General features: G+C 40.6%; 1 long non-coding RNA gene across 1 annotated transcript in view; it reads left to right on the forward strand.

The window, feature by feature from the left end:
* The first annotated feature begins 2,258 nt into the window (after positions 1 to 2,258).
* Positions 2,259 to 13,497, forward strand: part of LOC129559892 (uncharacterized) — a 37,875-nt gene continuing 26,636 nt past the window's right edge. Inside the window, exon 1 of the long non-coding RNA XR_008686675.2 lies at positions 2,259 to 2,586. This is a non-coding gene — a long non-coding RNA (uncharacterized LOC129559892). The remainder of the gene's footprint in view (positions 2,587 to 13,497) is intronic.

Genomic DNA, 13,497 nt, shown 5'->3' on the forward strand with positions numbered 1-13,497 from the left:
GCCGCCCGCCGGGCCGCCGCCCGCCGGGCCGCCGCCTCCGGCCGCCTCCTCGTCCTCCACCCCCGCCCCGCGGCGCTCCGGGCAGCGTCCCGCGCGGAGACGCGGGGGGCGGGCGGCGGGGGGGAGAGCAGCGAGGCGGCGCGCGTGGGGCCTTCGAAGTTGAGAGGCGGAGTGCGGGGAGCCCCTGCGCTGCCCCCTCTTTAAAGCCGCGCGCGCACACCGACCCTCCAAACAAGATATCCTTCCTCCGGCGCGCCGAGGAGTCCCGACGCGGCTGCCGGTTGCCGAAGCGCTGAGGGCGAGAGGCACGTTAAGCTGCCGGGCTCCGCCACATAACGACCCGACAATAAAGCCGGCGGAGCGTTTCCGTCCGACCAGGCCCTGGCGGAGGTCGAATGGCAAATGAACAACGGACCGTGCGCCCACAATGCACCGGGGTAGCAGTAACCGCTGGAGGGGGAAAGGGTGGGGGCCGGGCGGGGGAGGGGGCTGGGCTTGGGGCTGGGCTGGGCTGGGGTGGGGGCGCCCGGGGACCGGGAAAGGGGCCGGGCCGCGCCTCCGGCCTGGGGGCGGGGGTGCGGCCGCGGGGGAAGGAAGTCGGCCGAGGGGCGGGGGACAAAAGGCCGGGCGGCGGGCTGGGGGGTCCCAGGGAGGGGGCGGGCTCCGCGGAGGACAAACAGCTGGCGAGTGTCAGGTCTGGCCGCCTCGCCGCTGCCCGCACGCACCTCCCCGCGCCCGGGACGCGCATTTTCCTTCCGTCGCCACGACTTCACCTGGGACTTTGAGAAATAACTGCGCTGTGGGAGCTGCGCTCCAGCCTTGTCATTTGCTGAGCTGGGGTGGGTGGGTAACGGTGCCCGAGGAACTGAACTTATTTTTGTTCCTTCACAAAGACTGGACCGGGCTGTACCTTTCGCTCGGGGAGGTTACAACCGTGGGCACCTCCTCGTCTGCTGCTGCAGTGTGTATTCGATGCAGCACCTCTGGGCGATAATCATTTCACAGAAAATGCACCGCCCCGAGTGTCTTATTGCTGTGATGAAATGGAAATTTAAATAAAAGGTCGAACACGTGCGTTCAGTGGGAAGTATTGACATGGGTGTTACATCACCAGCAGCCAATCAGATAGCTCCAGTCGTGTTTATACTTCTACAACCACCTTGTGAGTATTACAGTATGTCATAACGTTATAAATATTAGGCAGGGTTTTCCCCAAGAGTGGGGAGGAGTCGGTTCACACAGACGCTGCGTGCGACTCCGAAGAGCGTGTGTGTTAAGGCAAGAACTGATTTTTAAGACTTTGGGTTTGTTTTTTTTTTAACTGTTTACACTGCACATGGAATTTAGAGTGATTAGAAGAACAGATGGAGCTGGAAATGAAACTCTTACAATAATAATCGTAGTCAGCTTGTTCAGAAAAAGATTTTCCAGTTTGGAGCCCTTGTACTCGTATTTTAGAATATTTTTTAATGTGCTAAATTTAGCAAATTCTAAAGTGTTGAGATTCATTTTACTCTTTGAAACGTGAAAGAAACTTTTAAAAACCAAAAAGTTAAAAGTAATGTGAAACAAATCAAATCATTTTTATTCAAATTTATTTCAGATTAAAAGATTCTCAAACTATGGAGGAGCTTTTTACTCTTTTAATAAATATGTTAAGAGGACTAAATGAAACAGTATATGTAACCGTAAAAATAACTCAGTAAATTACAGAAATTAAAACTGTATTTTAAAAGGTTAATCACAAACATTCAAAATACGTTTAAGATAATTATTGAATAGGGAAAAAAAGGACATGTTACTTTCTACATTAATGTATGTCAGGATGTGCATGGGGAAAAATGAGAAAAACACACAACTCTACGGTTATAGATTATCATGTGTTACAGGCTTTAATCTTTTATGTTATATATTAATGGAAAGTTATATGTATTTAATAAAGAGCATGTGTTACAATATTTAGGCTCTCTAGTTTTATGATTCTGTTCTTTTCAGTAATTTCTATTTTTCAAATAAACAATATTTAAAACTTTGATCATGTGAAATATGGAATATGGTATTTTTTCAAGATTAACCTTAAAAATACAGATTATCCCAGACATATTATAAAATACTATTTGCCTTAAGATTTTTGAATGGACTAAACGCATGCACAGCCATACCCATATATTGTATAGATTGTATATTATATAGATTTATTCATATCAACTTTTACTTAATTCATTGTAATTTTAGTATCTGTAATAAATGAACAGTGTTGTATGTCTAACAAAAATTGTTAGTTCTACCTTATAGATGAAATGTAATTTTAATGTAAAGAATGATAGTACTAACCTGCCACAAAGAGATTTTGGCTTTTAGTTATTTTGTTAGTAATGATCAGATTGCTACATATCCATGTTGTCACTTGGCCACCAATGATAAACAGCCTGAAACTGCTATATAGGTCAATAGATTGGTACAGTTTGTGGGTTAAAAAAAAAATTTCTCCTGCTTTGTTTTAGTTGTTGGAAAACTTAGGACAGTGGAATCTCTGATGACCTAATTTGTATGTTGGAGAAATGAGAGGATTCTGCCCAGTTGGCTGTATGTATTATGTACTATATGGAAGAATGTTATAATAATGCTGTGCTTTGTCCTTAATGCATTTTTTTAAAATTCCAGGCACTTTGCAAATAAATACAGTGTTTATTCAGTTTTAACTCTCACTCCCTTCTCCAGAAAGAGGGAAGAGTTACTGAAGTTAATTGCTTATCCAGGGTTAAGGTGATAGGAAGTAAATGTTCTTAAGAATTTTTTATTTTGGCTTTAAAGATTTTTTCCATTCCCAAACTGTTAAACTCATATCTTTGTTGTTGTCGTCGTCGTTTTCTCATCTTATTTGCCTAGTACATAACAGGCAATATATATTTGTGCTAGTATGCTAGTTTTTGTTTTTTTGCTGATTCTGGTAGCATCAGAATTGCCAAAAATGCTTTACTCTATTAAGTTGTTAGTTGTGTCCAAACTGCATTTTTCTCAGACATGTAGCTTACCTTCTGTTTTGGAAAAATCATCTGTCTGGAGATTTGGTTAAACGTGCACTGATTAGGGATGAACAACACTTGATTCAAATAAATGACTTAAATGCTAGGGCCACTGACCTCCTCACAGCCAAACAGTTTGAGTGTATGATGTATGAGTGTGTGTATGTTTTTATCATTATATATGTATAAATATATATTCAGTTGTCTTCTTCTTAACCCTGAAGGAAGATCAAATCAGAAACAAAGTTCAAGAGGATAGTAATCCACAAATGTCTCAGAATACCCTTAACAAGGGAACTTTAAGTAACAGAAGGGGATCTCCTGTTCTGTAAATGGAGTTTTTAAGAATTCCCCCACCCCTTCCAGTCTCCTACTAGCAGGCAGGGATCTGTTCTCCCCTCTAGCCCCTATATTTGCTGTTGGGGTTCTACCATATTTAAGGGGATTCCCCCTTATGCTTACCAGGGGAACCCCTCCAGAATGGGGCATCCCCAGCCAGTTTGTCCCCTAATTTCACTTTAGGCTGTGTAGAACTGCTGCAGGTTACCTTGATAACTCTTCTCCTGTAACTCCTTGATGAGGAGGAGTTCAGCTGATCTCTGACGATCAAACTTGACTATTCCTTATTGCCTTCGAGAGGCATTTTTACCTCGACAGGCAACTTTGCCTGTTTAGGTTCTAGGGACAATATGCTGTGATTCTGTATGTGGCACTGACATGTATCATCCACCAGAATAAAGTCCCTGAGAACAGACTAAATTCACTCTTACTCTCCCCTACCCCAACCCCAACCCACACCCACCTCGAGGTAGGCAATTAGTAAATATTTATTGGATAATTATCTTCCCTCACAATCTGTTTTTGTAGGCCACTTTTCCTTTTGTTTTTTCTTCTGTCCCTTAGATAACTAAAAAATATTCTTTTTGAAGATATTGACCTACTATTTCCATTGCATTTACATTAAAAGCAACAATCATCATGTGACACACAATGGAATATTATTCAGCCCTTAAGAAGAAGGAAGTCCAGCCATTTGCAACAACATAGGTGGACCTTGAGGACATTGTGTTGAGTGAAACAAGCCAGACACAGAGGGGAAAAATACAATGAAATCCAGAATGAGGACTCTAGTGAAACTCACAGAAGCAGAAGGTGGACTGGTGCCACAGGCCAGAAGGAGAGGGGAATGAGAGACATTGTCAAAGGTTGCAATTTCAGCTATACAAGATGAATAGTCTTAGCGATTGCTGTATAGTGTACACTCAAAAGAGGATAGATTGTAAGTGTCCTTGTCACAAAAATGAACTTGGGCAACCTCTGGGGGATGGTGAGGGCAGGAAGGTCTGGCATGCTGCAGTCCATGGGGTCACAAAGAGTCAGACACAACTAGGCAACTGAACAAACAAATCACAATAAAAACAATACATGGAATGGGCAGTAGGAAGCTTTGGGAGATGATGAAAATGTTTATGGCACAGATAGTGGTAATGATTTCACAAGTATATGCTTATCTCCAGACTCATGAAGTTGTATACATTAAATATGTACTGCTTTTCATGTGTCAATTATACCTTAATAAACTTAAGCAAAAGCAATGATAATGATGTAGTTCAGTATAAATAACATTAGCACCATTTTCTATGTTGCTTACAGTGAATTACAATTTACACAACTTCCTTATGAGTTAAATCAGGGTAGGTATTATTATTCTCATTCAAGATAAGGAAACAAAAAGGTTAATTGACTTGCTTAAAGTTATTGGCTGAGGCATACCTAAGTTGAATATGTTTATTGTTCAAATACTGTCATAGAAGAAAAGAAAAAGGTTATTGTGTAAACACAGTCTTCCTTTTTTTGTGCATAGCCAAAAGAAAATTTTGGTATTTATGAGTTGGACTCAGCCTCTTTTTTTGCTTTAAGTTTTTAATATGTTTTAATATGATTAATTTTTTTTGTATTTTAATAAAAAATACCATAATTGATACAACCAGTCTTTCATGCTGAACATTTCATTGTTTACAGTTTTTGGGTTTTTTGCAATTATGAACAACTCTTTAGTGAATATCCTTGAAACTAAAGCTTTGCATCTTATTTCTCTAGGATAAATTTGAAAAGAATTTCTGGCAAAGGGAACCAACATTTTATAAAATCCTGTACTAGCTACCTGATTGCCCTCCAGAAATGCTCTCAAAACTGTAAATAAAGTACCAAAAGAAAATGTTATTGGGGAAGTATTTCTGTAATATTGGGGAGTGAAAGACTTAATTCTAAGCAGAATACAAAGGCCAGAAACCTTAAAGGAAAAGATTGTCAGAACTGACTATATAAATTGTAAAACTTTTGTTTTCCAAAAATATAATAAAGATTTTTTTTTAAAGCAAACTAGGAAAAAGAGATCAGGCTATATATGACAGACAAAGGCTTACTATCACTATCTCCAAAGGGTTGTCATAAGTCAACAAGATAAACATACCTAGTAGAAGATTAAAAGAATGTGCAAAGGACATTTACTCGAAAATCGTGTAAGAAGAAATATAAGTGACTAGTAAACTTATGAGAAGATGTGCAGAATTGGCTGGGTATCAGAGAAAAGTGCATAAAAAACTCCAGGAGGTGTGATTTTTTTCAACCCACCAGAAATATAAGAAAATGAATATTATAATTGGGAATGGAGGTAGGAATAACTTTCTGGTAGGCTCTTTGGCTGTATATATCAAAATGTAAAATGTGTATATATCTTTTTACCCAGCAACTTCAGTTCTAGGGACTTATCCTAGGCAAGTATTAGAATGTCTGTGCAAGGATGTTCGTTGAATCACAAGGATTATAAACCTAAAAAACTTGAGCTTCCATCAGTGTGGGGTTATTTACATACATTATGACACATGCCTATAATGAACTATTAACCAGCCATTAAAAAGGTTGATGTGGTATTATATAACCCAAGTCTTATTATTGAGTGAAAAAGCAATAAGTATATTAACAGACTCTTTGCGACCCCATGGACTGCAGCCCACCAGGCTCCTCTGTCCAGGAGATTCTTCAGGCAAGGATACTGGAGTGAGTTGCCATTTCCTTCTCCAGGGGATCTTCCCAACCCAGGGATCGAACCTGGGTCTCCTGCACTGCAGGCAGATTCTTTACCAAGTGAGCTACAAGGGAAACCCAGGAAGGATTAATTAGTACAATTAATAGCTACTGAACACCTGCTGCTGCTAAGTCACTTCAGTCCTGTCCAGCTCTGTGCGACCCCATAGACAGCAGCCCACCAGGCTCCCCCGTCCCTGGGATTCTCCAGGCAAGAACACTGGAGTGGGTTGCCATTTCCTTCTCCAATGCATGAAAGTGAAAGTGAAGTCGCTAAGTCGTGTCCGACTCTTAGCCACCCCATGGACTGCAGCCTACCAGGCTCCTCCGCCCATGGGATTTTCCAGGCAAGAGTACTGGAGTGGGGTGCCATCGCCTTCTCCAACTGAACACCTGCCTAGTCTTTATTAAGCCGTGCTCCTGAGTACATGTAAGTTTGTATGTGACTATAAGTATGAAAAGTGATTAAGAGGATGAACTCTCCATACTGTCTTCTATACTGAAATTATATTGAGTATATAATCGGAAAAATAAAGCTAACACAGTTAACTCTGATGATATGTTTTCCCCCAGGACTTCTGGAAAATAGTGTTCTTTCTTCTTTCTCTTCATTGATCTGTGAACCAATTTTACCCTGCCTCCAAAAAATAAACACAAAGAGTTAAAAGATAAAAAACCAGTGATTCTTTCCTTAAGAAATTCCAAATCCCTTTAGAACATGATTTATTTTTGAAAAGCTTGTGTTTACATGCATATACATTCTGTGAAGCTTCTATCTCACCAAACTTTCTAGCCCTGCCCTCTAATCCCTTCTTACTGTGAAGTCAGTAATCTTTTTAAAATGCCAATCTGATTTTATCACTCCACCAACATTAAAACCCTACAAAGGCTTTAATTATTTTCTGTTGGTCTACATATCAAAACACGTGAGAGGCCTGCAGAGCCCAGCAAGGTCTGGCTGCCTTCCACCTCTCCAGCCTCACCTTCTTCCTCTAACTCTCTCTTCCGAAAGCTAGACTCCTCCTGTCCTTCAGGTTCGCTTGATCCCTGTCTGGCCTTTGCACTGTTCCCTGTCTATAAACACTCTTCCTTCCCTTCTTCTTATCAACCCACATTCATTCTTACATCACTTCCTTGGGGCAGCTTTTCCTGACCACCCACACTCCCCAACATTCAGATATCCTGTTGCAGGTTCTCCCAGCACTTTTTCATCTCTCCTTCACAGCATTTGTCACAACTGTAGTTTTTAAAGTGTTAGTCGCTCAGTTGTGTCTGACTGTGACCCCATGGACTGTAGCCCACCAGGCTCCTTCCTCTGTCCATGGAATTTTCTAGGCAAAAATACTGGAATGGGTTGCCATTTCCTTCTGCAGGGGATCTTCCCAACCCAGGGATCGAACCTGGGTCTCCTGCATTGCAAGCAGACCCTTTACTGTCTGAGTCACCAGGGAAGCACTATATTGTCAAAATCACAGCTTTTAAATGTGTATAATTATTTGATTATCACATACTCCTCCAATAAACTGATAGCTCCATGTGAGCAAGGACCATTTCTGGGTTTGCTCAATATTGTATGTTCAGCATCTAAAAGCAGTGACCCTGACATAGCAGACAATCAGAAAGAATTTGTCACATGAATCAACAATGTATCAATGTGCAGATTGGCAGGCACTAGGTACTTCAGTTCAGTTCAGTCGCTCAGTCGTGTCCGACTCTCCGCGACCCCATGAATCACAGCACGCCAGGCCTCCCTGTCCATCACCAACTCCCGGAGTTCACTCAAACTCATGTCCACAGAGTCGGTGATGCCATCCAGCCATCTCATTCTCCGTCGTCCCCTTCTCCTCCTGCCCCCAACCTTTCCCAGCATCAGAGTCTTTTCCAGTGAGTCAACTCGTTGCATGAGGTGGCCAAAGTATTGCAGTTTCAGCTTTAGCATCAGTCCTTCCAATGAACACCCAGGATTGATCTCCTTTAGAATGGACTGGTTGGATCTCCTTGCAGTACAAGGGACTCTCAAGAGTCTTCTCCAACACCACAGTTCAAAAGCATCAATTCATCGGTGCTCAGCTTTCTTCACAGTCCAACTCTCACATCCATACATGACCACTGGAAAAACCATAGCCTTGACTAGACGGACCTTTGTTGGCAAAGTAATGTCTCTGCTTTTTAATATACTATCAAGGTTGGTCATAACTTTCCTTCCAAGGAGTAAGCGTCTTTTAATTTCATGGCTGCAATCAGCATCTGTAGTGATTTTGGAGCCCAAAAAAATAAAGTGTGACACTGTTTCCACTGTTTTTCCAGCTATTTCCCATGAAGTGACAGCCTTGAATTTTCAACAAAAGACTAAAACAGATTTTTTACTGAATAAGCTGATAGAACAGAAATACGGTAGGTTTTAAGTGTTGGTAATATTTGTATGTTATACAATGTAAGGTATTTCCATAAAATATACAGTTGTAGAAAGGTTTGGAAATTTTAAAAATTAAAACTAGTGAGTAATAATTTCAATTTAAGCTATAAGATCATTAAAACATATGCAAAACTACTTTATCTGTGAAGTTATGCTTTTAAATTCTAAATTTAATGATGGTGGTTGGTGGTGCTCAGTTATGTCTGACCCTTTGCGACCCCGTGGACTGTAACTACTAAGCTCCTCTCTCAGTGGAATTTTCCAGACAAAAATACTGGCATGGGTTGCTATTTCCTTCTCCAGAGGATCCTCTAGACCCAGAAATGGAACCCAAGTCTCTTGCATCTCCTTCATTGGCTTGTAGATTCTATATCACTGTGCTAACTGGGAAGCCCTGATTTAATGGTAGCTAACCCTTTTGTGGTTGCAGTGTCTTTATTCTAGTTAATCACAGATAGAAGTTAGTTCACTCTAATCTCAGAGAGATGAAGTAAAAAGTAAAATGCCTCTTTTGTGTATGTGAGTTATAAAAAAAATAGGTTCTTTTTACAATATGAATTTTTAGGCTGCAAAGGATGAGAACAATGGGATAGGAGGTTGACATTTATTTTTATTGAAAACTGAATTATAAAACCACATATGGATTACTGATTTTGTAGACGATCCATCCCAAATATTTAGTTTACAGATACTGTTTGGTTCACAGACCTTCTAGGCTGATTAAATAACTAGTCTCTGTTCAGTAGCCATACATTCCACACTAATCCACCTCTTTCATAAATTTATAAATGTAAACCAATTACCTTCAGAAGAGTCAGGTGAGGAAATACGGAAGACAGAAAGATGCCAAGGCCATAAAGTACAATGCCATAAACAAATAACCTAAAGCGGGACTTTCTACACCACTGCAGGCAGCGACTCTTAGGAGTCTTACATTCCAAATAGGTAACTGCCTTCTCCCAGAATCTGGAGGTAATGTCAAGGTCAGAAAATACCACACTTTGAAACTACAGCAGAGAGAATCAATATCAATCATGAGATCTGTTTTTACAAAAGAAACATACCATCCCAAAGCTGTGATTAGGGTATCTTCAAGATTGAGGGTACATCCCAGGATTGGAATGTAACTACTTCAAAGAAAACGCTAATGCTTTCAGGTCTAGCCCAGTGACCTTCAAACTGGGGTGTGCTTAGCCCTAGAGGTATGCACTGAATTTCCAAGGGATATGTAAGCACATAGGGCTTCCCTGGTTGCTCAGTCGGTAAAGAACCCACCTCCAGTGTGGGATACCTGAGTTCGATCCCTGGGTTGGGAAGATCCCCTGGAGGAGGGCATGGCAACCCACTCCAGTATTCTTGCCTGGAGAATCCCCATGGACAGAGGAGCCTGGTGGGCTCCAGTCCATAGGGTCGAAAAGAGTTGGACTCAACTGAACTACTAAGCTCAGCACATGTAAGCACTTAAGGCAGATTTTCAACTTCCACACACATTCATTTTCCAAAACTGAGATGCTGGAGATCTTTCCTCTCAAGCTGGTTTTCCTTTCCCACCTCCCTTTGCCCAATCACCCTTCTTTCACTTCACCGAAAGAGGCAAAATCGCCCACTCATCCCTGATCATCCTGTATTATTTTCCATTGCCTTAGGATGGAAAAGGAGCACCAGAGACAAGTTGAAAAAGTGAATATCCCTAATTATTTGGTAGCCACACTTTTGTAGCGCTAATAGTGTCAGCTTTTGCTTTCAACAGAACTGAAGAAGACCCTAATTGAAGTGTCAGTTGATCATTAAAAATAATTTCCTACGATTGATCACAAGGATTTTTTTTCTTTTGCGTGTATCTTGTCATTCAGTTGTTCAGTCGTGTCTGACTTTTTGAGACTACATGGACTGCAGCACACCAGGCCTCCCTGTCCCTCACTATCTTCGGGAGTTTGCCCAAGTTCATTTGCATTGAACTGGTGATGCCATCCAACCATCTCAACCTCTGTCACCCCCTTCTCCTCCTGTCCTCAGTTTTTCCCAGCATGAGGGTCTTTTCCAGTGAGTCGGATCTTTGAATCACACGGCCAAAGTACTGGAGCTTCAGATTCAGCATCAGTCCTTCCAATGAATATTCAGGATTGATTACCTTTAGGATTTTTTTTCTTTTTACTTTTTATTTATTTGGTTGTGCCTGATCTTAGCTGTGGTATGCAAGACATTTTTTAGTTGTGGTATATGGGCTGTTTGGTTGCTGCATGTGAACTCTTAGTGTGGCATGTGGGCTCTAGTTCCCTGACCAGAGACTGAACCTGGGCCCCTGCATTGGGAGCATGGAATCTTAGCCACTGGACCGCCGACTGGCTTGGTCTCCTTGCAGGACTCTCAAGAGTCTTCTCCAGCATCACAGTTCAAAAGTTTAAAGAACGTTGTGATATAGTTAAAACTCTTTCTATTCCCATCATCCATAATTTTTTTGTGAATAAATGTTCTCAACACATATTCAGTAGAAGAAAAAAAGGAATAAAATGTATGACAAACCCTTTTTCACTCCATTTTCAGCCACTTAGTCGTGTCTGACTCTTTGCAACCTCATGGACTGTAGCCTGCCAGGCTCCTCTGTCCATGAAATTTTCCAGGCAAGAATATTGGAGTAGGTTGCCATTTCCTTCTCCAGGGGATCTTCCCGACCCAGGGACTGAACATATGTCTCCTTCATTGGCAGGCAGTTTCTTTACCACTTTGCTACCTGGGAAGCTAGGAAACAAATTATTGGTACATTAATTAATTGAAAAAATTTGGTTAATTAAGAAATGTATTTCCAAAAGTAAAAAAAAAAAAGAAATGCCCTCCCAATAATGTTTATATCATATTTAATATCAATATATTTATGTTCCTTTGACCAAATGTGCACACTAATAATTATAATGGTATCTCATTTCAGGATATTTTATAACATTTAAGGCATCACCGACTCGATGGACATGAGTTTGAGTGAACTCCGGGAGTTAGTGATGGACAGGGAGGCCTGGTGTGCTGTGATTCATGGGGTCACAAAGAGTCGGACACGACTGAGTGACTGAACTGAACTGAAGGGTCATATGTATTTTTTAAAATTATATTTAAAAGAATCTGCCTGCCAATGCAGGACACGTGAGAGACATGGGTTCAGTCTCTGGGTCAGGAAGATCCCCTGGAGAAGGGAATGGCAACCCACTCCAGTATTCTTGCCTGGAGAATCCCATGGACAGAGGAGCCCAACTGACTATAGTTCATAGGGTCACAAAGAGTCAGACATGACTGAAGCAACTTAGCACGAATAGGCTTCTAAGTGTAAATATTATATTATAAAACTGTAGGGAAGTAGAATGGAAATAAAGGAATAATGTAGGTTTTCCAGCTGTTTGTACACATATTTGTAAATTACCTTTTTTCTTCACTAGTTTCTTTTTTAAATAGAAGTATAGTTGATTTACAGTACTGTATGTTTCAAGTGTACAACATAGTGATTCACAGTTTTTAAATATTATACTCCATTTACAGTTAATATAAAACATTGGCTATATTCCCTGTGTTGTGTGTTCATGTGTTTTTATTTTTTAATTCATTTATGGCTGTGCTGGGTCTTTGTTGCTGCTCTTGGGCTTTTCTCTAGTTGCTGTGAGCAGGGGCTGCTCTCTTGTTTCGGTCCTCAAGTTTCTCATAGCAGTGGTTTCTCTTATTGCAGAGCATGGGCTCTAGGCATTCAGGCTTCAGTAGTTCGGCATGTGGGCTCAGTAGCTGCAGCTCACCGGCTCTAGAGTGCTGGCTCAGTAGTTGTGTTGTACGGGTTTGGTTGCTCCACAGTATGTGGGGTCCTCCAGGACAAGCGATTGAACCCATGTCCCCTGCATTGGCAGGCAGATATTTTACCACTGAGCCACCAGGGAAGCATGTTCATGTATTTTTAAATGAATGATGGTGGATATCAAATAAATATGATATAAAGATTCCATTGGATTTTCTAAGATGATATAATTTTATTTTTTGGTGTCAATATTTACACGGATACATAATTTTCAAAACTATTTTTGGGAGGAATACTTACATCGTTTAACATTTCCTAAAAGCTATTATTCACCAGTTGGTGGTGAAATGAAACGTAAAGACAATCTTAGGTAACGTCTCATAAAGTTGAATTTGTTCAATTTAAGATTGCTTATTATCCTGAAATTGTATATATTCTGTGATATATATATATATATTTTGAAATTAAGATGTTAATGGATGGTAGCTTCTTTTAATGCTCTTTTTTGCCACCCAAAATATTAAAAAAAATTTTTACTCCCTTGCGAAATTCAAAACCCTGAAAATAACCACTGGTTATCTGAATGTAAAAAGGAATATATTATAAAATAGAGTATTCTGGAGTTGCTGAGGAATGAAGACAATCAGTTTACCACCTAGCTTAACAGACATAGCCAGCAATCATTTTAAAGGCTATTTTTTTCTTTTTAAGTTTTTACACATGCTAAACACTGAAATTTAAGCTAAATAAGATTGGCCCAACCCCCAAGAAACTCACATTTCAGTGAATGAGATTAATATGTGAATTAATGGTTATAACAGTTAAGTATTAATAGGATATATATCAATACAAATTGCTGTGGAATCATGGCAGATAGAATGAGTGAAAAATTGAATTGCTAAGGAATATAGCAATACCTGGAGATACCTGATACCTAGAGTAAAAGGCGAGCTTGGCCTTGGAATACAAAATGAAGCAGGGCAAAGGCTAACAGGGTTTTGCCGAGAGAACGCACTAGTCATAGCAAACACACTTTTCCAACAACACAAGAGATGACTCTACACGTGGACATCACCAGATGGTCAGTACCAAAATTTGATTGATTACATTCTTTGCAGCCCAAGATGGAAAAGCTGTATACAGTCAGCAAAACAAAACCGGGAGCTGACTATGATTCAGATCATGAACTCCTATTGCAA

This window comes from Moschus berezovskii, chromosome 16 (assembly GCF_049115385.1).
Source record: "Moschus berezovskii isolate FMDL1 chromosome 16, NW_MosBer_1.0, whole genome shotgun sequence".
Classification (NCBI taxonomy): domain Eukaryota; kingdom Metazoa; phylum Chordata; class Mammalia; order Artiodactyla; family Moschidae; genus Moschus; species Moschus berezovskii.